The sequence below is a fragment of the Podarcis liolepis genome, assembly GCF_965112155.1.
Source record: "Podarcis liolepis genome assembly, chromosome: 12".
Classification (NCBI taxonomy): Eukaryota; Metazoa; Chordata; class Lepidosauria; order Squamata; family Lacertidae; genus Podarcis; species Podarcis liolepis.
In genome coordinates this window covers 14,988,643-15,005,654 of record NC_139563.1, presented here as the reverse complement: position 1 = coordinate 15,005,654, position 17,012 = coordinate 14,988,643, and the positions used below count along the sequence as shown (strand labels likewise).

The 17,012-nt window shown below is 42.1% G+C and overlaps 1 protein-coding gene and 1 long non-coding RNA gene across 8 annotated transcripts in view; one reads left to right on the top strand and one right to left on the bottom strand.

Moving 5' to 3' along the window:
- The window catches only part of DIP2C (disco interacting protein 2 homolog C), a 292,492-nt gene that overhangs the window by 37,866 nt on the left and 237,614 nt on the right, over positions 1 to 17,012 (top strand). The window lies entirely within an intron of this gene.
- On the bottom strand, positions 67 to 7,464 carry LOC310689595. Its single transcript, XR_014517540.1, has 2 exons — positions 5,591 to 7,464; positions 67 to 5,328 (listed from the first exon to the last, which is right to left on the bottom strand). It is a non-coding gene; the product is annotated as an uncharacterized lncRNA (long non-coding RNA).

Sequence of the window (17,012 nt, the reverse complement as noted above, 5' to 3'; positions counted from 1 at the left end):
GTGACACTTAAGGCGTTTGTGTCACATGCGATTCATACCACAAAGTATGAAGCAATGGATTTTCCCCCTGATAGCAGCTCCTGGTGATGAGGACTGTTCTTTTTGTATTTCAGTACGGTTGTTTTTTTTAAAATGTTTTAAGATGTAAATGCTATTTGTGAAATGCTTAGTTGGCCAAAGTGGCTGTAAAGGATATAAACTTAATGGTACCATCTCCTCCAGTGATTGGCAGCAGTTCTTCAAGGTCCCAGACAGAGGCTTCCCAGGAGGTCCTTTTAACTGGAGATACAAAGGATTGAACCTGAGGCCTTTTACATGCAACACTTTCCTTTTTAATATTGATGGCCTTTCTGTAAGAGCTTTCTTTTCATCTTTGCAGCATGACTGTCTTCTGGTAGCAGCTTCCATTCATGTCACATTTCCTGGGTCTGCCGTTAACAGCTGTTATATGTAAACAAACCTTTTTGTGAAGTTCCCTGAATTCTTCTTCTTCCTCTTCTTAATTTTTGTGTGTGTTTGCTCCTCTGAGCTTCTGTATTTGATGGGTGGTCCCATGCTTCTTGTGTTATCCCGTCCTTTGACCTCCAGTCATGCTGGCTGGGGCTGATGGGAATTGTAGTCCAAAACATCTGGAGGGCACCAGGTTGGCAAAGCTGATTAACCCTCTGCTATCCTTCAGCTCTCATTTAAAGGACACTCCTGAAAGTGTCTTATCACACAACAGAAATCTAAAGCTGTTGGATTTAAATAAATACCACCAACAAGCCAAGCAAATCTTCAATCTGGCATACAGTAATTCTCAACTAAATATCTCTATTTCTCCTGCTAATTATGAGAAGCTTTTCAAAATATGCTTTCTAATGCGCAGTAGCAAGCTTACTTTGCACCTCTGCTAATCTTCCCAAGTTGTGGTTTGGCAAAAAGCAAGGATTGGTAAGATGAGTAGATTTTCAGACCTGCTTTAGGTAGCACAGTGGTGGTTAGAAAATAATCTGGAAAATGTAAGTGGTTGTGACGGAGCTGGATAAGCTATAATTCATATGTACAGGATAAAGGCATTTTCACACATAACGCTTAACTTGGTTTGGCTGAATGGGAATGTAAACACAGCATTTCCTAGAATGTACACTTGTTTTGGAATAAACTTCTCTGCTTTATGTCTTGTATTAAGAATGTTTACGAGTTCCAGGTGAAAATGCATTATTGTCACTTGTGAAAATTCCTCCTTGCTGCAAGAGGCAGGAAGCCTGCAGGAGGAAAGTTCAAAGTGATACGATTTTTGTACGGTATAAGCGGGAGAAAAGTAACCTGTAGCGCTGTTCGGTAAGCCTGCGATCATTCGAATTAAAAAGCCACATTTCTAGGACCATTGTTTCAATTATAAATAGCTCATTTTCACATTAGAAACCCATATTTTCTATTTAAAGTGAACAAACAACAGGCTGAGATCTTAAACACATCCTTCACATTACAGTGGTACCTCCGGTTACGAACTTAATTCGTTCCGGAGGTCTGTTCTTAAACCAAAGCCGTTCTTAACATGGGGCACACTCTTGCTAATGGGGCCTCCTGCTGCTGCCACACCGCCGCCACATGACTTCTGCTTGCATCCCGGGGTAAAGTTCACAACCAGGAGCATCTACTTCTGGGTTAGTGGAGCTTGTTACCTGAAGTGTTCGTAAGGAGGACGGTACGTAACCTGAGGTTCCACTGTCCTTGTGAAAATGCCTACAGACAAGGTACGAAATAAAAACAGACCGTTCTCACAGTTCATGCTAAAAATCTCGTTAGAGGTTGCTGATGGTGGATCAGATGAAGAAAGCTGGAATGTGCATTTTGCTTTTTAACTTCAGACATTGGGAATGCAAATAATGTTTGCATTTGAAATATCACCTGTGGAAATGGTTGGCATGGTATTATATCTAAAGTGTGCAAAGTCCCACAAAACATTCACTTCCTGAGAGATGCAGGAAGTTCAGAGAGCCAAGCTTCAAAAACTCTCCAGGGACTGTGTTGTTAAGACAGCATGGCTATGTTAAACCCATTCAGAAGAACCTCCCTTGTCTCACTTCGGAGACTCCATTGTTTTAGACACAGATGCTGATTCTTGTAAGAGAGGAAACAAAACTCCTCATATTTTATGTAAAGGATTGTGCCTTTTAGGAAGGTATGAGCCTTCGAGCTCATTTACCTGCAGAATTAACTCTGTAAGAAGGCAAGTGCTGTAAAGCTTGTTGATTCCCTGGTTCGGGGCTTAGGCAGTGTTGACTTTTTACTGTAGCAAAATCGCTCCTGTCAGTAGATAGCGAAGTGAATTGGAACAGTATGGTTTCAGTCTTCTCCTGAATAATGAAGAGCTGGAGTGAGAGCCACACACTGCGTATTAATTATTGTTGGGTAAACATAATGAATAACTGCCAGCGAGTCAGCTCCTATCTTTAGATCAAGATGATAAAGGACCAACAGATGAAGTCCCTGTAAATACTTTGCCGTTTATTGCCTGAAGGATTTCTCAATGGCACGTTTGGTGGGCAGAACTCCCTCTTGCAAACCAGGGTCAGTTGAATGCAGAAGGCTGATGAATAGACCAGCTGTTGATGTGTCTGCATTGTCCTGCGATGTCCTAAAAGAGAGGGGGGAGGCAAGCTCTTGCATGGATTCTTCAAAAGTTTAAAGAAATAAAAGCAGTAATGGTACACTTTATTGTTATAGGGTTGGCTTTGACTGCTGTGAAGGAGTCTGAGGTATGTATACCAGAGATAGGGTCAAAAGGATAGGAAGGACTGCTTAAAGCTCCTGAAAAATCAAGGGAGAAGCATGCCAGCCAGATCTGTATGGTCAGAAAAGTCCCTGGTGAAGTCAGTTCTGAATGGTGAAGTCCATTCTAGCAAAGATTTCCTTTTCCTCTAGCTGAAGGCAGGGGAGGCTCAGTGTATGTTTAAGGAACCATGGTAGATGTATATTGGGAACAAAGATAAGGGAAAAAAGAAGCAGAGAGGGAGCTTAGTGCTCTGAAAGGCTAAAAGCATCTCTCGGAATGCCTATCCCTGAGGATCTGATGAGCTATTTGTAGAAGCGCTGTGCTCATTGTCTCCACCTATGCTCAGCATGCATATTGGTAAATAAACCCGAATATCACAAAAATATAACATGCCTCCAGTGTGGTGTAGTGGTTAAGAGCGGTAGTCACGTAATCTGGTGAACTGGGTTCGCGTCTCCGCTCCTCCACATGCAGCTGCTGGGTGACCTTGGGCCAGTCACACTTCTCTGAAGTCTCTCAGCCCCACTCACCTCACAGAGTGTTTGTTGGGGGGGAGGAAGGGAAAGGAGATTGTTAGCCGCTTTGAGACTCCTGAAGGGGAGTGAAAGGCAGGATATCAAATTCAAACTCCTCTTCTTCTTCTTATCTGCCATTTGAATGCTAAATCAGGGCTACAGCCATCAAGATGCAGATCCAATGTAACATTTCCTCATTTGAAGTGGGCTTGCAAATCATAGTTTTGTGGGGACATCATAGTTTTGTGCAAATCATAGTTTTGTGGGGATACAGCCAAAGCATAGACCCCATGCCCCTTACACACATTCTTCGAATGCCCGGAGAAGGATACCCTCTTAGAGAAAGTTATGCTATGGAGAAATCAGTTTGTCAGGGTGGGATTAATTGTTACACCCACCCCACAATTGTTGAATTGATTTCTTGTGCTTTGTATTTTAGAAATGCAATACAGATTTATGCAAACATTTTTGCATTTGAAATGCTTCTCAGTGAAAATGTTTCTTATTTGAAATAAGGATTATTGTTTTTAGTTTACCAATGCCTGCAGTACCATATGCTATTTCACAGGTCACTAATTTGACACCTGCTATGGGGGGGTTGAATTCCAACACTGTGCTCATCACTTTGTCAGGGCAACAGGAGTCAAATCATAACACATCTCGCACCATCCATCAATAAAGAAACCTTTGTGTCAGAAATCATTATGTAATGTTTGCCACAGTTGCTACAAGCTGTCTGATTATTCGAATTGTATTTTCTTACACGAAAAAAGATCTATTTGAGCATAGGTGGGTGGGAAAGCAAAATTATAATTCTGCTTAATTTCGTTTGTTGGTGTGAATATGTAAAGAAATCTGTCCTGACAGGGGAAAGAAATTCTGACTCAACTGAGCTGATATGGCGCTGTTTTTGGCTCCGGATAATTTTTGTACATTTTATTCACATACGATAAAGCTAATTTGTGTTAGTCATCATCAGGCAAGGTATAATTCTGATGGAGACTGACAGATTATGTTAATCATGAATTTGCAAGAAGGGTGAAAGAAGTGTGAGATTTGAAAGGAATGTAACATGAAGTTCTGATTATTTGCCATCAATTCATTTAGACTTTAAATGTGTTTCCCATGTATATCAAGCTCCTCTGTGCAATCATGTGGACATTTGCTGTGGTGGGTTGAGGTAAGGTTTAGATTTGAACAAGATACTAAAATTAACAAACCATGTGCTGTCCTCTTTTGATGTAGACTGCAGCCCTAGGCACACTTACCTATCTTGCATTCAGACATAATGGCATACCTTTGCTTACCTTTATGTGTGTGAGCAGACACGAGCCTTCTTTCCTTTCCCTCTTGCAGTGTGTGTGTGTGGAGAAGATTAGAAGCCTCTGACTCAGGCTTACAGAAAACCATAGTATGCCATTTCACCCAAACCTGGCAAACTGCGGCTTACACCAATTATTATTTACCCCATAAAGAAGGATCCCAAACCATGTTTGATCCAAATTTTGGACTATAGCCATCGTTTTGATAGTTATTTAAGATCTTTGTGAAAGCTGTTGCTTGGTTCAGATCAGTAACAGAAGCTTCTGATATCCTCATTTTAGGCTTGGCCAGGCATGTTCAAAGTCTGTTTCGGGGGCCTAATCCGGCCCGCCGGTCGGTTTAATCCAGCCCCTGTGGCAGATTATTTCCTGGGGTAAAATCCTCAACAACTTCAATTCTGAAAAAAAAGTCAACAACTTTGGTTGGGCCTTTGGTTGGCCCTCGGGCCCTTCACTTCATCAAATCTGGCCCTCTTTGAAAATAGTTTGGACACCACTGGGCTTGGCCAAGGGTGAAGGACAGGAATGGAAACCTGAAACTGAGGATCAAGGTTGCTTGTGGTTGTAATGACAAAAGCGAGAATTGTCATTTATGTTTCAATACAATTTCACAGTAAGGCTGATGGGATCCTTTAGCTTTATTCCTCCTCTCCCTTCATCCATCCAGATTGCAGTTGTAATGAACCATCCTATAGCACCTTGCAGAAGCAAAATCAGCCAATCTGAATTACTGTATTTTTTGCTCTATAAGACTCACTTTTCCCCTCCTAAAAAGTAAGGGAAAATGTGTGTGCGTCTTATGGAGCGAATGCAGGCTGCGCAGCTATCCTAGAAGCCAGAAAGGCAAGAGGGATTGCTGCTTTCACTGCGCAGCGATCCCTCTTGCTGTTCTGGCTTCTGAGATTCAGAATATTTTTTTTCTTGTTTTCCTCTTCCAAAAACTAGGTGCGTCTTGTGGTCTGGTGCGTCTTATAGAGCGAAAAATACGGTACCTGTTGAAATAACCTCCAATCAGAATAGATTAATATAGAAAGGAAACTCAGCTTTCTAAGCTGCTGTTGTTCCGTGCCACAAATGCTGTTGATCCAGAACCATTTACTTTGCTTGGCATAACAAAAAGAATATTTCACAGCATTATTATTGCCACCTATTAGTTCCTTCCACTTCAAAATTGTTTCTCCACAGTCAGTTTTAGAAGCTTTTGTGGGGAGGGGCAGAATCTCTCTGCTCTTACCGAAATTGGCTTTGTTTTGCCTCCCACCTCCACCCCTTGGGATCATTTGCAAAATTGCGTAAGTTTTTACAACAGTAACTAATACTGAATTAAAGGATTAGATGTATTTTGGGACTTCTCGAGGGCCTGGATTTTCAGACAGTCATTTGATTCATTTTTGGTGAACTGCAGTATAAATACCAGCAGCCATCACTTCAATTAAAATGTAGATTTAAAAAGGCAAGGCAAGAGAGTTTCTTTTCATTTCATTAATTTTAAGGACTCGTTTCTTATGTTAGATCAGGAGATAAATGGGTTGCTAGAATAAGTGTTCTTTTTACAACCCCCAACTAAGTGCCCCCCCATCTGCCTTTTAATGAAAATAGCTTTCATGCTATTTTATTACCGTCTCCCTTTATGAACCTTATTATTTGTTAAATTGCTTCATTTTATCTTTTGGGTGGTTTTTGTCGTCATTTTATGAATTAACTCGAGAAATTGGACAGATATCTCTGTGTGTATGTTTGACCCTGCCTGCATAAGTCTGGAATTCGACCATCTTGTTGGTTTGATATAACATCTCTATTATATCCTTTATTTGAAACATATGCATAGACTAGGATCCCAGGATATGCTTCAAACATTATTATTTATTTATTACATTTATATACCACTTTTCCCTCCAAGGAGCTCCAGGGGCTGTACATGGTTTTCCTTCCCCACTTGGACTGTTTTTGAGGTTTCACCACAGTTCCTTAGGGCTTTTGTACACATGCAAATTCCTCGAGCTTGCCAATTCCTTCCTCTTTTGCACGATTTTTGGCTACATAAGCAATGGTACTCAGAGGCTGAGTGTGGAAAACAGAGGGAATAAGTTTGCCATTCCTTTCTCTTCAAATAAGTGGCAGCGTGGAAAATTTATTTACTCAGAAAAGCATTTGTATACCGCTTAATATTTCAAAAATCTCAAGTCTTTAAAAAAACCTATATCATTAGAAAAAAAGAAAAGAAAAACACGACCTAAAACAGCAATCTCAAAAGCATGCAAAAGGGACGAAAACAGAAATTAAAAATATTCAGACATGAAAAACAGGGCACAGTCTTTCCAAGTCCAGGAAAGCCTGGGCAAAGCTGAATCATCTTCTGGTGTACTACGGAAAACAAAGAGAGTAGCCTGGAGTATTTGTTTTCTAAAGAGGGCCTGGACAGGCGTCAAGGGTAGGCCAGAGGGCCTTTGGCACCTGTCTTCTATAGTTTTGACAAGTCAGTAGGAGAAATATCTAATCCTGACCCTTCCTCAACACACACACACACACGTTTGTTTTTCCTCTTGCAGCTTTTTCTATATTTTTGGCACATATATTTTTGCAACTGCGTATTGTTCCCCAGCACTTACATTGACGTGAGGCACACTATTCTTCTTCCAAGTTCAGTTCATTTTTCCACACGCTCCCTTGTCATCACTGAACACTTATCAGCAAGAGGACGCCTATCGTGCAGGCATGTTTTTAATCTCCCAACCTATGAATATTCTGCCCCTTTGTTTCCTCTAAGAAACCAGAGCAAAATAATCATTTATGTATTCCTCTGAAGTAAAGAAGTTCCAGGTGTTTCCAGCAACAGGGCTAGAAGAAAACCAGTAATAATTAACAATGTCCAAGTGCATGAATGATTAGTATTATTTTAAGCAGAGAACTATAAAGTGCCCTACACAGTGTCTACTGAAAAGGAAGCCCCTGCTTCCTGCCAGGTATGCGTGAATAGGATTGCAGCCCGTATTGTCTTAAAGGACAAAATCTCCAGGTAAATAAATAATTATTAGCCAAGATGGTGCTTTTCTGAAGTATTGCCTGCCTTGTCATTCTTTCCATACATCTTCTGTCTGCCCCTAAAGACTGTGAGGTAGCTCGTGAGATAAATTTTCATGGTCCTCTTTGGATCAATTCACAGGCATTTGAAGGCAGTTCAGAAACAACTCTGGTCTCTCTGTGAGATTACAGAACATGCAAGTGATCTTACTAGCTGGCCCTTTAAGGAGTGCAATTCTCACAAAGGTGGAGACTAAGAGAGGTAGACAGCAGAGGCTAAAAGACCTCCATTCACCTGCAGCCTTTGCAGGAGCAGCTTATCCACTCTCTGGTGCTGCAACACCTGAGATTTTTGCCCTGTGGGCTCCTTCTCAGGTCCAGAGTAGGAGCAGGACCATGAAGAAGCAATGTGCTTTGACAGGAGCTAGAAATGAGCTGAGGCCTTTTGAGCCTTTGGCACCAAACCATCCTTCCTATGTCCTGCCTCCTTTTGCAGAAGGTTTGGAAGGCACTTGGTTCATTGGACACACAGGTAGGTGCCCAAGAAGGTTCTGTGTAGTTCAGGGGGCTCCAGCCTGCCAGCTTCAGGTTCAATAGTCCCCTGATTACCAATATTAAGCTCAGATGAACCCAGTCTAACTCATTAGCCAGTCAAAATAAAAAATTCCTTCCAGTAGCACCTTAAAGACCAACTAAGTTAGTTCTTGGTATGAGCTTTCGTGTGCATGCACACTTCTTCAGATACACTGAAATAGAAGTTGCCAGATCCTTCTATATAGTGAGGAGGTGGGGAGGGGTGTTACTCAGAAGGATGGTGGGAATGGGAGATAGGCAGATAGCTGGGAGAGCCTGTTGACGACTCTTAACGACTGTAATAGGTCTTACAGGAAAAGGCAAGGGGTGAGAAGGTGAGAAATGGCTTAGTTATGTATAGTGAGATAAGAATCCAATGTCTTTGTTAAGCCCAGGTCTTTTCATGGTTTTAAGTTTGGTAATGAGTTGTAATTCAGCAGCTTCTCTTTCCAGTCTATTTCTGAAATTCCTTTGTAGTAAAACAGCTACTTTGAGATCTTGTATAGATCTTGTATATGGGCTTGTATATTAGGCATTTACATGCCTAAATAAACTTAATATTAATTTTTTTCTTTTAAAAAAATCATAGTATCCAAATATAAATAATTGGTGGATTTCAAATTTTGAAATTGATTTCTAACATTCCGGTAGAAATCAACATTAATAAATAAAGTTCTGCAAATTATCTACAAGCAGCTTCAAATGTTACATGGAAACCCCAAAACACGCAAGTGCCTGTTCTGATTCTTCCACATAACTCGTGAAGGAATTAAGTGGTTTCTTTTGTACTATGAAGCTCAAATAAGAACCTTGGAGGATCAGACACTACTGCCTTAGTTGATTTAGGGCTGCAGATGGACTGCCGTTTTTTAAGCCAGCTAGTAAAAATATTTGGACCAAATGCTTCCAACCAGGAAGTCAGGTGATTGGGTGGAGCAAATCACTTAATCCCAGATCCTGCTGTTGCTTCCAGGATGAGTAATTGCTCACCTTAGAAAGCTGTCTGTTCTCAGTGCATGCCAGACTTCGCTTGCTGCCTTGCATAGCCTGTGATCTGAAGCCTTCTGAGTAGCCTTGCTCATGTCAGTATCTGGCATTCACTCCTTCTCCACATGCAGCTGCTGGGTGACCTTGGGCCAGTCACACTTCTCTGAAGTCTCTCAGCCCCACTCACCTCACAGGGTGTTTGTTGTGGGGGAGGAAGGGAAAAGGAGATTGTTAGCCGTTTTGAGATAAAGTGGGATATAAAATCTAAACTCCTCCTCCTCCTCCTCCTCCTCCTCCTCCTCCTCCTCCTCCTCCTCTTCCTGCTCTTCTTCTTCAACCAGATTTAAGGTGCTGCTTTTGACCTTTAAAGCCCTTCACGGCCTAGGACCCTCGTACCTACGGGACCGCCTCTCCCGGTATGCCCCACGGAGAGCCTTAAGGTCCATAAATAGCAACACCCTAGAGGTCCCGGGCCCTAAGGAAGTTAGATTAGCTTCAACCAGAGCCAGGGCCTTTTCAACGCTGGCTCCGGCCTGATGGAACGCTCTGCCTTATGAGACCAGGGCCCTGCAGGATCTGATTTCTTTCCGCAGGGCCTGTAAAACAGAGTTGTTCCACCTGGCCTTTGGCTTGGAGCCAATTTGATTCCCTCCCCCTCTTTCTTTTTCCTTTTTCCTTTCTCCTCCTGTGATGAGGCTGCATTTTAACATTTTAATGTATTTTAATCTTGTTTTTAAGTTGTATTCATTCAACTTGTTTTTATTATTGCTTGTTAGTTGCCCTGAGCCTGGCCTTGGCTGGGGCAGGCGGGGTATAAATAAAAATTCTTCTTCTTCTTCTTCTTCTTCTTCTTCTTCTTCTTCTTCTCCTCCTCCTCCTCCTCCTCCTCCTCCTCCTCCTCCTCCTTCTCCTCCTCCTCCTTCTTCTTCTTCTTCTTCTTCCTCCTCCTCCTCCTCCTCCTCCTCCTCCTCCTCTTCTGCCTTGTGCATCAGTATTTTTGCTCACCTGTGTCCACTTTATTATGTATAACACACAGTACATACATGTTTACTAATAAGTGAGTCCAACTGACTTGCCTAGTGAGTGTGTTTAGGACTGAAGAATAGAACTATAATCCTAAATTTCAATTTGTATATTCATCTATATAACAGCTTTGTTTACTGTCACAGGGGAGTATTGATGCCAGTTGTGATTTAGGGCCAGGTGTTCATATGGCATCCAATCTATTTAATTTTAGTATCATGCATACCTTGAGGAAAGAGATTAAAGAGCAAGCAGGGAAAGAAGTCTCTTGAAACGCATGCAGGAAAAAGGACCAGTGCTTGAAAAGGAAATTGGATTTCCCCAACCCTTTGCAGGAAATGATAAAACAAAAGCTAGTGACAGAAAATTGCATGTAGAAATGATCTGAGGCATAATCGTAGTTTCTGAGTATGTGGGGTGAAAAGGAAAGGCAGCTGTCAGTCTAGGTCAAAGAGTCAAAAATTTGATGTCGGCAGCCAGCAGTAATCCCAGAAAACCATGCTGGTGTGCTTGAATCCCAAATTACTGTTAGCAGATAAGAATTCCGGGCTGGGTGTGCTTGGTGAAGGCACATACTTCGCGATCTGTAACTGGCTCCGCAGAGCAGCAGCTGCTTGCCTGCCTTTGCAGCAGGTGCCATTGTGAGGCAAGTAATGAAATGTCACTCAGGTTAGAGTTTTAGCTAAAGAGTGGCAAGAATGCCCCTGGGAAACGGGAGCCAGGGCTTTGGGCTGCAGAGCCACAAAATCACGCTTGTGCATGAGTCAGAGTCATATGCCCAGCTTAACGGGTGTCTGAAGTTATCGGTATAGCCACTCACAGGGCTAAACAGGCAAGGTGCCTTTCAGTTTAAAGTTGGCTTGTCTGTTCAGCCATGCTGGTCGCCACAGCAGAAATGCCAGGCTTCTCTGGCCATGCTCATGTTTCCCCCCCTCATTGTGTACACATGGCTGCAGCTGAAGAAGCCATCATGACCCCCCAGACCCTGCAAAATAGAGTTTAAAGAAACTTGCACAGGGTATTTCCCTGCCTTCTCTCCACTACAGTCTTCTGTACACCCTGAAAAGTGTAGGCAGCTGCCTCTGTTCAGTATCCTCCAGTTGTTGCCCTTTCACACTGCAACTCCCCATATCCCACAACGTAGGCCTTTCCTTTCAGGATGTGTAGGGGATTCTGCTCTCTTATAGACTTCTCAAATTCTGTTGACTCCAGTGGGCTTTAAGCAACCTGTGTGAAGAATTTAAGAACAAAGGTATGAGCTGCAGCCTGGAGCTGGTCCAAAACATCTGGAGGGGCACCAGGTTCCTGCCCCCCCGTACTATTTATGAAAAGAGTCAACATCTGATTGCCTTGGAGGACCACCAGGCTTTCTAAAGCAGGGGCAGCCACCATGATGTTCTTGGACTGCAACTCCCATCATCCCGAACCATTGGTTGTACTAGTTGGGGCTGATGGGCGTTGTAGTCCAACACCATCTGGCCCATTGTTGGCTACCCCTGTTCTACAGACCCACGAAACTGACATTTGGGGGCCTGGACCCGAGCACCTTTTATCCAAGGTACATTCCACATGGATTCCATATCGTTTATATACAATATATACAGTATACAATGGTGGAATGTAATGGTTTGGCACATTGCTTAAATTCAGTGTTGACTGCACACACACAAAAACAACCATCAGCTTAAAAACAACCAGGAATGCCTTGCATTTATTGTCACACATTCAAAACTGTTCATCCCTTTCCATTCTCAGAAATGAGTGATCAAGGCATGCATTTCGTGAATCTGAGTAATAAGGTTAGCCTTGGTGCTTTGTTGCACGAGAGGGTCTCTCTTTAGTGCAAAGCAGCCATTAGAACACTCCATTCAATATTGCTCACTCATACGACTTGGATGTTGTCAATTGTTTTGCAGCCTAAAGGCCAAATTATACACAGCTGGACAGCCAAGCATTTAGAATGATTTGGGGGTAGGGGAGGGCATAGGGCTTGCAGCCATTGAATTCTGCAGTGTCGTATTCAAAATGTGTATATGAGCACAGCAGTTGTGCTCAGTGCAGCTAAGAAGCGTGGGCAGGTGATCTTATCTTAGCCAGGGGCTAGTTGGACATTTGATAGGAAACCTGTGATAAAGTCTCATTAGCAGCCCATATAGTTCATTCTTTATCTATGCGTGGTGGTAAATGTGCCATCTGCTTGCACAAAAAATGTGTAGAGCCTGCCAGACCTTAATTCACAGGCAACCCGTAGATTAATCAGGCATCTGATGCTTTACAACAGGACTTGCTGGGACTATTGTGATGCATGTTAGTTCGGCAGCCTTTCTCCTGTTCAGAACTGAGTCCCACCTTTACCTCCAGTGTATGTTTTGGAACTCATTTCTTAATTTTCAACCCATATAACTGAATGGTGGTAATTCTCCCACCAGTTGAACACCAGTGTGTTAAGTACAATAATGAAAGTATAAATAAATGTATGTATCGCACAGGGACTCTCATAAAAATGTAGTCGTCTTTGCAGTTCATAAGGTTACTTGAGCTAAACAGGTGTTCTTTACAAGTTGGAAATGATGAACACCTGTAATAGCATACGCAAGTAAGAGAAACGAGCACTTTTAAATTGGACCAGAAGCAAGAATCTCTGGGGAAATCCCTGCATCTGGCTGATATACCAACAAGCAGAGGTTGAGAATTAGTCCGGGATTCAGTTCTGGTATTGAAAACACTTGTGCACTTCCTGGGTGAATGTATTGCTACCAGAAACTCCAGAATAATATTCCAGTTTGATGAATATTATATTTTAAGACAAATTCCAGTATTGGTGAAGCTGAGTTGCACTGAAGCGGCATTAGGTTCTCAAGTTATGTAGAATGTTTATAGGAAGCTAGTCCTTGTCATTTTTTTAAAATGCAAATTTCACTAGAGCTGTTGACCAACTAATGGCATTTTAATTGAATAATCATCTGTCTTTTAACCAATCAGACTTAAATCAATCTGCATTTTACAAAACTTCAGTGTAAGCACCTCTTGAGATATTGAACAGGCTTTGAGAACTTAGTTTAATGAGCAAAAATATCAAGACAAGACAAACTTTAATTCTTATTCTTCTTCATTCCCTAGTATACTAACATGTCAGAACCAAAATAACCTAAAATATAAATGTGCCCGTAACTCACAATACACACTAATATTGGTTACCACATAAAATCAAGTAAAGCTTTAGTTTATTGGGGCTGCAATCCAATACAGTTATCTGGGAGTAAGCCATATTGAATTAAATAGGATTTACTTCTGAGTAGAACTGCATAGGATTCCACTGAAAATCTGCCAACTAAAGAGTTGTGCGACTTTAAATTCATGTCACACCAATTCTTTTCTGCTTAAACGAAATTATACTTATGAAACTATGGCTAAAAGTCTTGGAGTTGCTTCTTTTCCAGAAAATAAAAAGACCCATCTGTGTAGACATTTCACAACATCACTGAAGGCCATAAATCAGAAAAAAAGAGTTTGCAAATCTGAACTTTTAAAGTGAACCTTTAACTCTGTTATTTCCTATTGTCCTTAAATTCAGTAGCGACATCTTTGTCACTTTTAATTCTTTTCAACAATAGGGCTTCTTTCAATGGCATTGAGAAGAAAGCACTCCATTTGGGCCTTGGCGCCTTGGCAACCTCTTTTATAGATTTCTGTAAATTTTGAGGGGGAGGGCAGGTTTTTTCAGGGTAGTCTGCATTGTGTTTGCATGACACTTACATTTTTATAGTTGCTTTTCTTCTGAGTGATTACATAAAAGACACTAGGAGCCGCAGAGAAGCCATTTGATTGGCACTGTCTGCAGAGAATAAGTAGTTTCTTGGGCTTTCAAATTGTCTTGTGTGCTGAAGATAATTGCTGTGGTGGCTTCAGGTTGAGAGAGTTGTGTGTCTCTCTGTGTTAGAACCTGTTTAGATTCCTAAATAGCACTGGATTATTGCATAGTTTCCTTCTAAGACATGAACAAAAAAGAAATAAAACCCTCACATATTTTTGCATGTGTGTGTATTTATACAAAAATCCAACATGCATAGCCCTTAAAAGGTCTAGTGAAGATACACATACGAAAGAGAGAGTAGATAAACAAATAGATAACAATTTAGGTGGTAAATAAATAAGTAAATGTTGTTGTTGTTATATTTATATTTATGCCTCAACCCAGCTTACGTATTAAAATAAGAACTGCTTCTCAACCTTTCCCCGACCGTGGCCCCCTTCCAACCTTGTTTCATTCCTGTACCCCACCCCATGGCGTAGTTTAGGGGGGCAGGGGTGGTGGCTGCCCCCCAATTAAATACAAATCAATACAAACCTGAGGTTCTGCTCCCCCTAACAAAAGCCTGTACCCCTAACAAATATCCTGGCTACGGACATGCCCCCACCACCCTACTGGTAGAAAGGTAGCCATTTGAATGTTTTGTTTGTAAACAGAACATGCTTCATTTATATATTTTTATAATTTATACAGAATACAATTACACAAAGCGATAGGAGTATAATGAAACATTGTTGAAGCAGAGAAGTATAGAATCGTGGAGCTGGAAGGGTGGGGTAAAGAGATAGCAAACAAAAGAGCAAGGGGATGGTTTCTCCTCTCTGCTGGCTCGATAGAGAGAAGTGCCTTTGCCCAACAGCGAAGGAAACATTTCAACATTTCATTGTCTTGCAGACAATGGCTGATGGCCTCAACACAACTCTCTTGGGGCTGTGGTCCATCTGCCAAACAATCCTTTCCTTGCCCCTCTTTCAGGAATGATAGGTGGGGCGTGTTCCAACTGAGGCTGGTCAAAGGGGCATGGAGCCGCTCCACCAAATCTCTCCTGAAGAAGCCTCCTGAGAAAAGAGGTGGGGAATGCATGGGCCTAACCTCTTCTCAGAAGTGGGGCAAAGGCCGAAAGAGCACCTGCGTGTCTGGCCTTTGTTGAGCAAAAAGGGCCTCTTCCTTATAGGAGCACCTCCCACCAAGTAGAAGCCAATAAGCCCCTGGAACATGGAAGCTTTTTGGGGAGGAGCAGGGCTTGCTGGCTTGGCTCTGTGTAGCATTCACCTCGCAGCTTCCAAACCACCCTCCCAACCTCTGAAAAACTGCCAGGATGATGCCCACTCTCCTCTGTGGCCTCACAGTTGGGAGGAAGGCATGTTGCTCATTATGCAGATGGGTGGAGCCATACAAGCATGGTGAGCCTAATGGTTGCAGCCTGCACAGTATGGTGTACATGGATTAGTTTAACAGGGCATTTGCAGAAGGCATAATGGAATCGAAAGGAAGGGACCTCACAGGTAAACTAGCCAGTGCTAGCTCAACAGCGTTCCTAATAGGAACGTTCTAGCCTCTGCTTATAAACCTTTAATGAAAGATTGTCCACCACTTGCCAAAGCGGTCCGTTCTACAGTTGAACATGAGCACGTACCATCAGGACTTTCTTCTGCATGTTTGGTCAAAACCCTCTTTTCTGGAATTAGAACTCATTTACTGGGTGCTGCCCAGTAAACAAGTCTGGCCCAGCATCTATGTGATAGCCATTCAAATATTTGAAGATAGTGATCGTTGTCTCTTCTTCAAGCTAAACACACCCTACTTGGCTCCTGATGAAATGGGCATTCTGTTTGAAAAAAATAATATGGTTTACCAGCTGTATAACTATTGTCAAGCTCTCAACAGACCTGTTGTAATTGGTTTCTCAGACAGTACATACAAATTAATTTAATTCCTTATTGAGCACTCATCTGCATTGTAAATACTTGCTCTGATTGAATTAGCTTGAAATTTAGGATCTTGATTATAGTTAGGATAACTAAAGAGATAGCCAGCTAATTTAATTGGCATGAAAGTAATTGTCAGAAATGTCCTTGCATTCATGTTGAAGCTTGGTAAAATGATTAGTGAAATCACCTCTACCTTAGGGAAGAGGAGGGGAAGGGATGAAGGCTAGAAACCCTGTCGATGGTTGGCTCCTTTTGAGGATTATATCTTGGCAGTCATAGAAGTAAAATCAAGGCCGTCAGGCAGTCAAGGAGGTGGTTTCATACCAGGACAAATCATGAGGATCTATAGGAATAGGTGAAATCCTGTTTGCTTCTTGAGTTGCCTCCCTTCCGGACAAACCTGAGACCTACAAAACTGTTGCAACTCTAGGCTGACCTACAGAGCCTTCACTTTGTTCATTAGCTGGCTGAGAAGTTATGAAACACAGAATTGGTGAGGGACCTTGTAGGCCAATAGAGGGGAATCTTTGGCTTTCCAAGCTTGGCCAATGGTCGGTGGTAATGGAAGTTGTAGTTCAGCAACACCTGGAGGATCAAAGGTTCCCCACACCTATTGCAGTCCATCTAGTCCAATGCAGTAGACCCAGAGGTAGAAAAAACTGCAACAGCTGGCTGTCCAGCTTCTGCCCGAAGACCTCTGGGGATATGTGTCTAACCCTCTGGAGCAGCAGAGAAACAAGTCTTTGGCTATGTACACACAAGCTGCATAAAGCACAGATAGATTGTCTCCTCTTTCCGCAAATAACTTTTCAAGTGACGTTTCTATATTGTCCACACCAGAGTGGGGGCGGAGATGTCTTAAGTTGATGTATATTATCTTTTGGTTTCCCTGCACTTACAACCCTTCCCTGAACTAAAATGCAGTATCGTTTTTGTGCCTGTGTAATAATAATAATTTATTATTTGTACCCCGCCCATCTGGCTAGGCTTCCCCAGCCTCTCTGGGCGGCTTCCACAAATACCAAAAATACACTAATATGTCATACATTAAAAACTTCCCTGAACAGG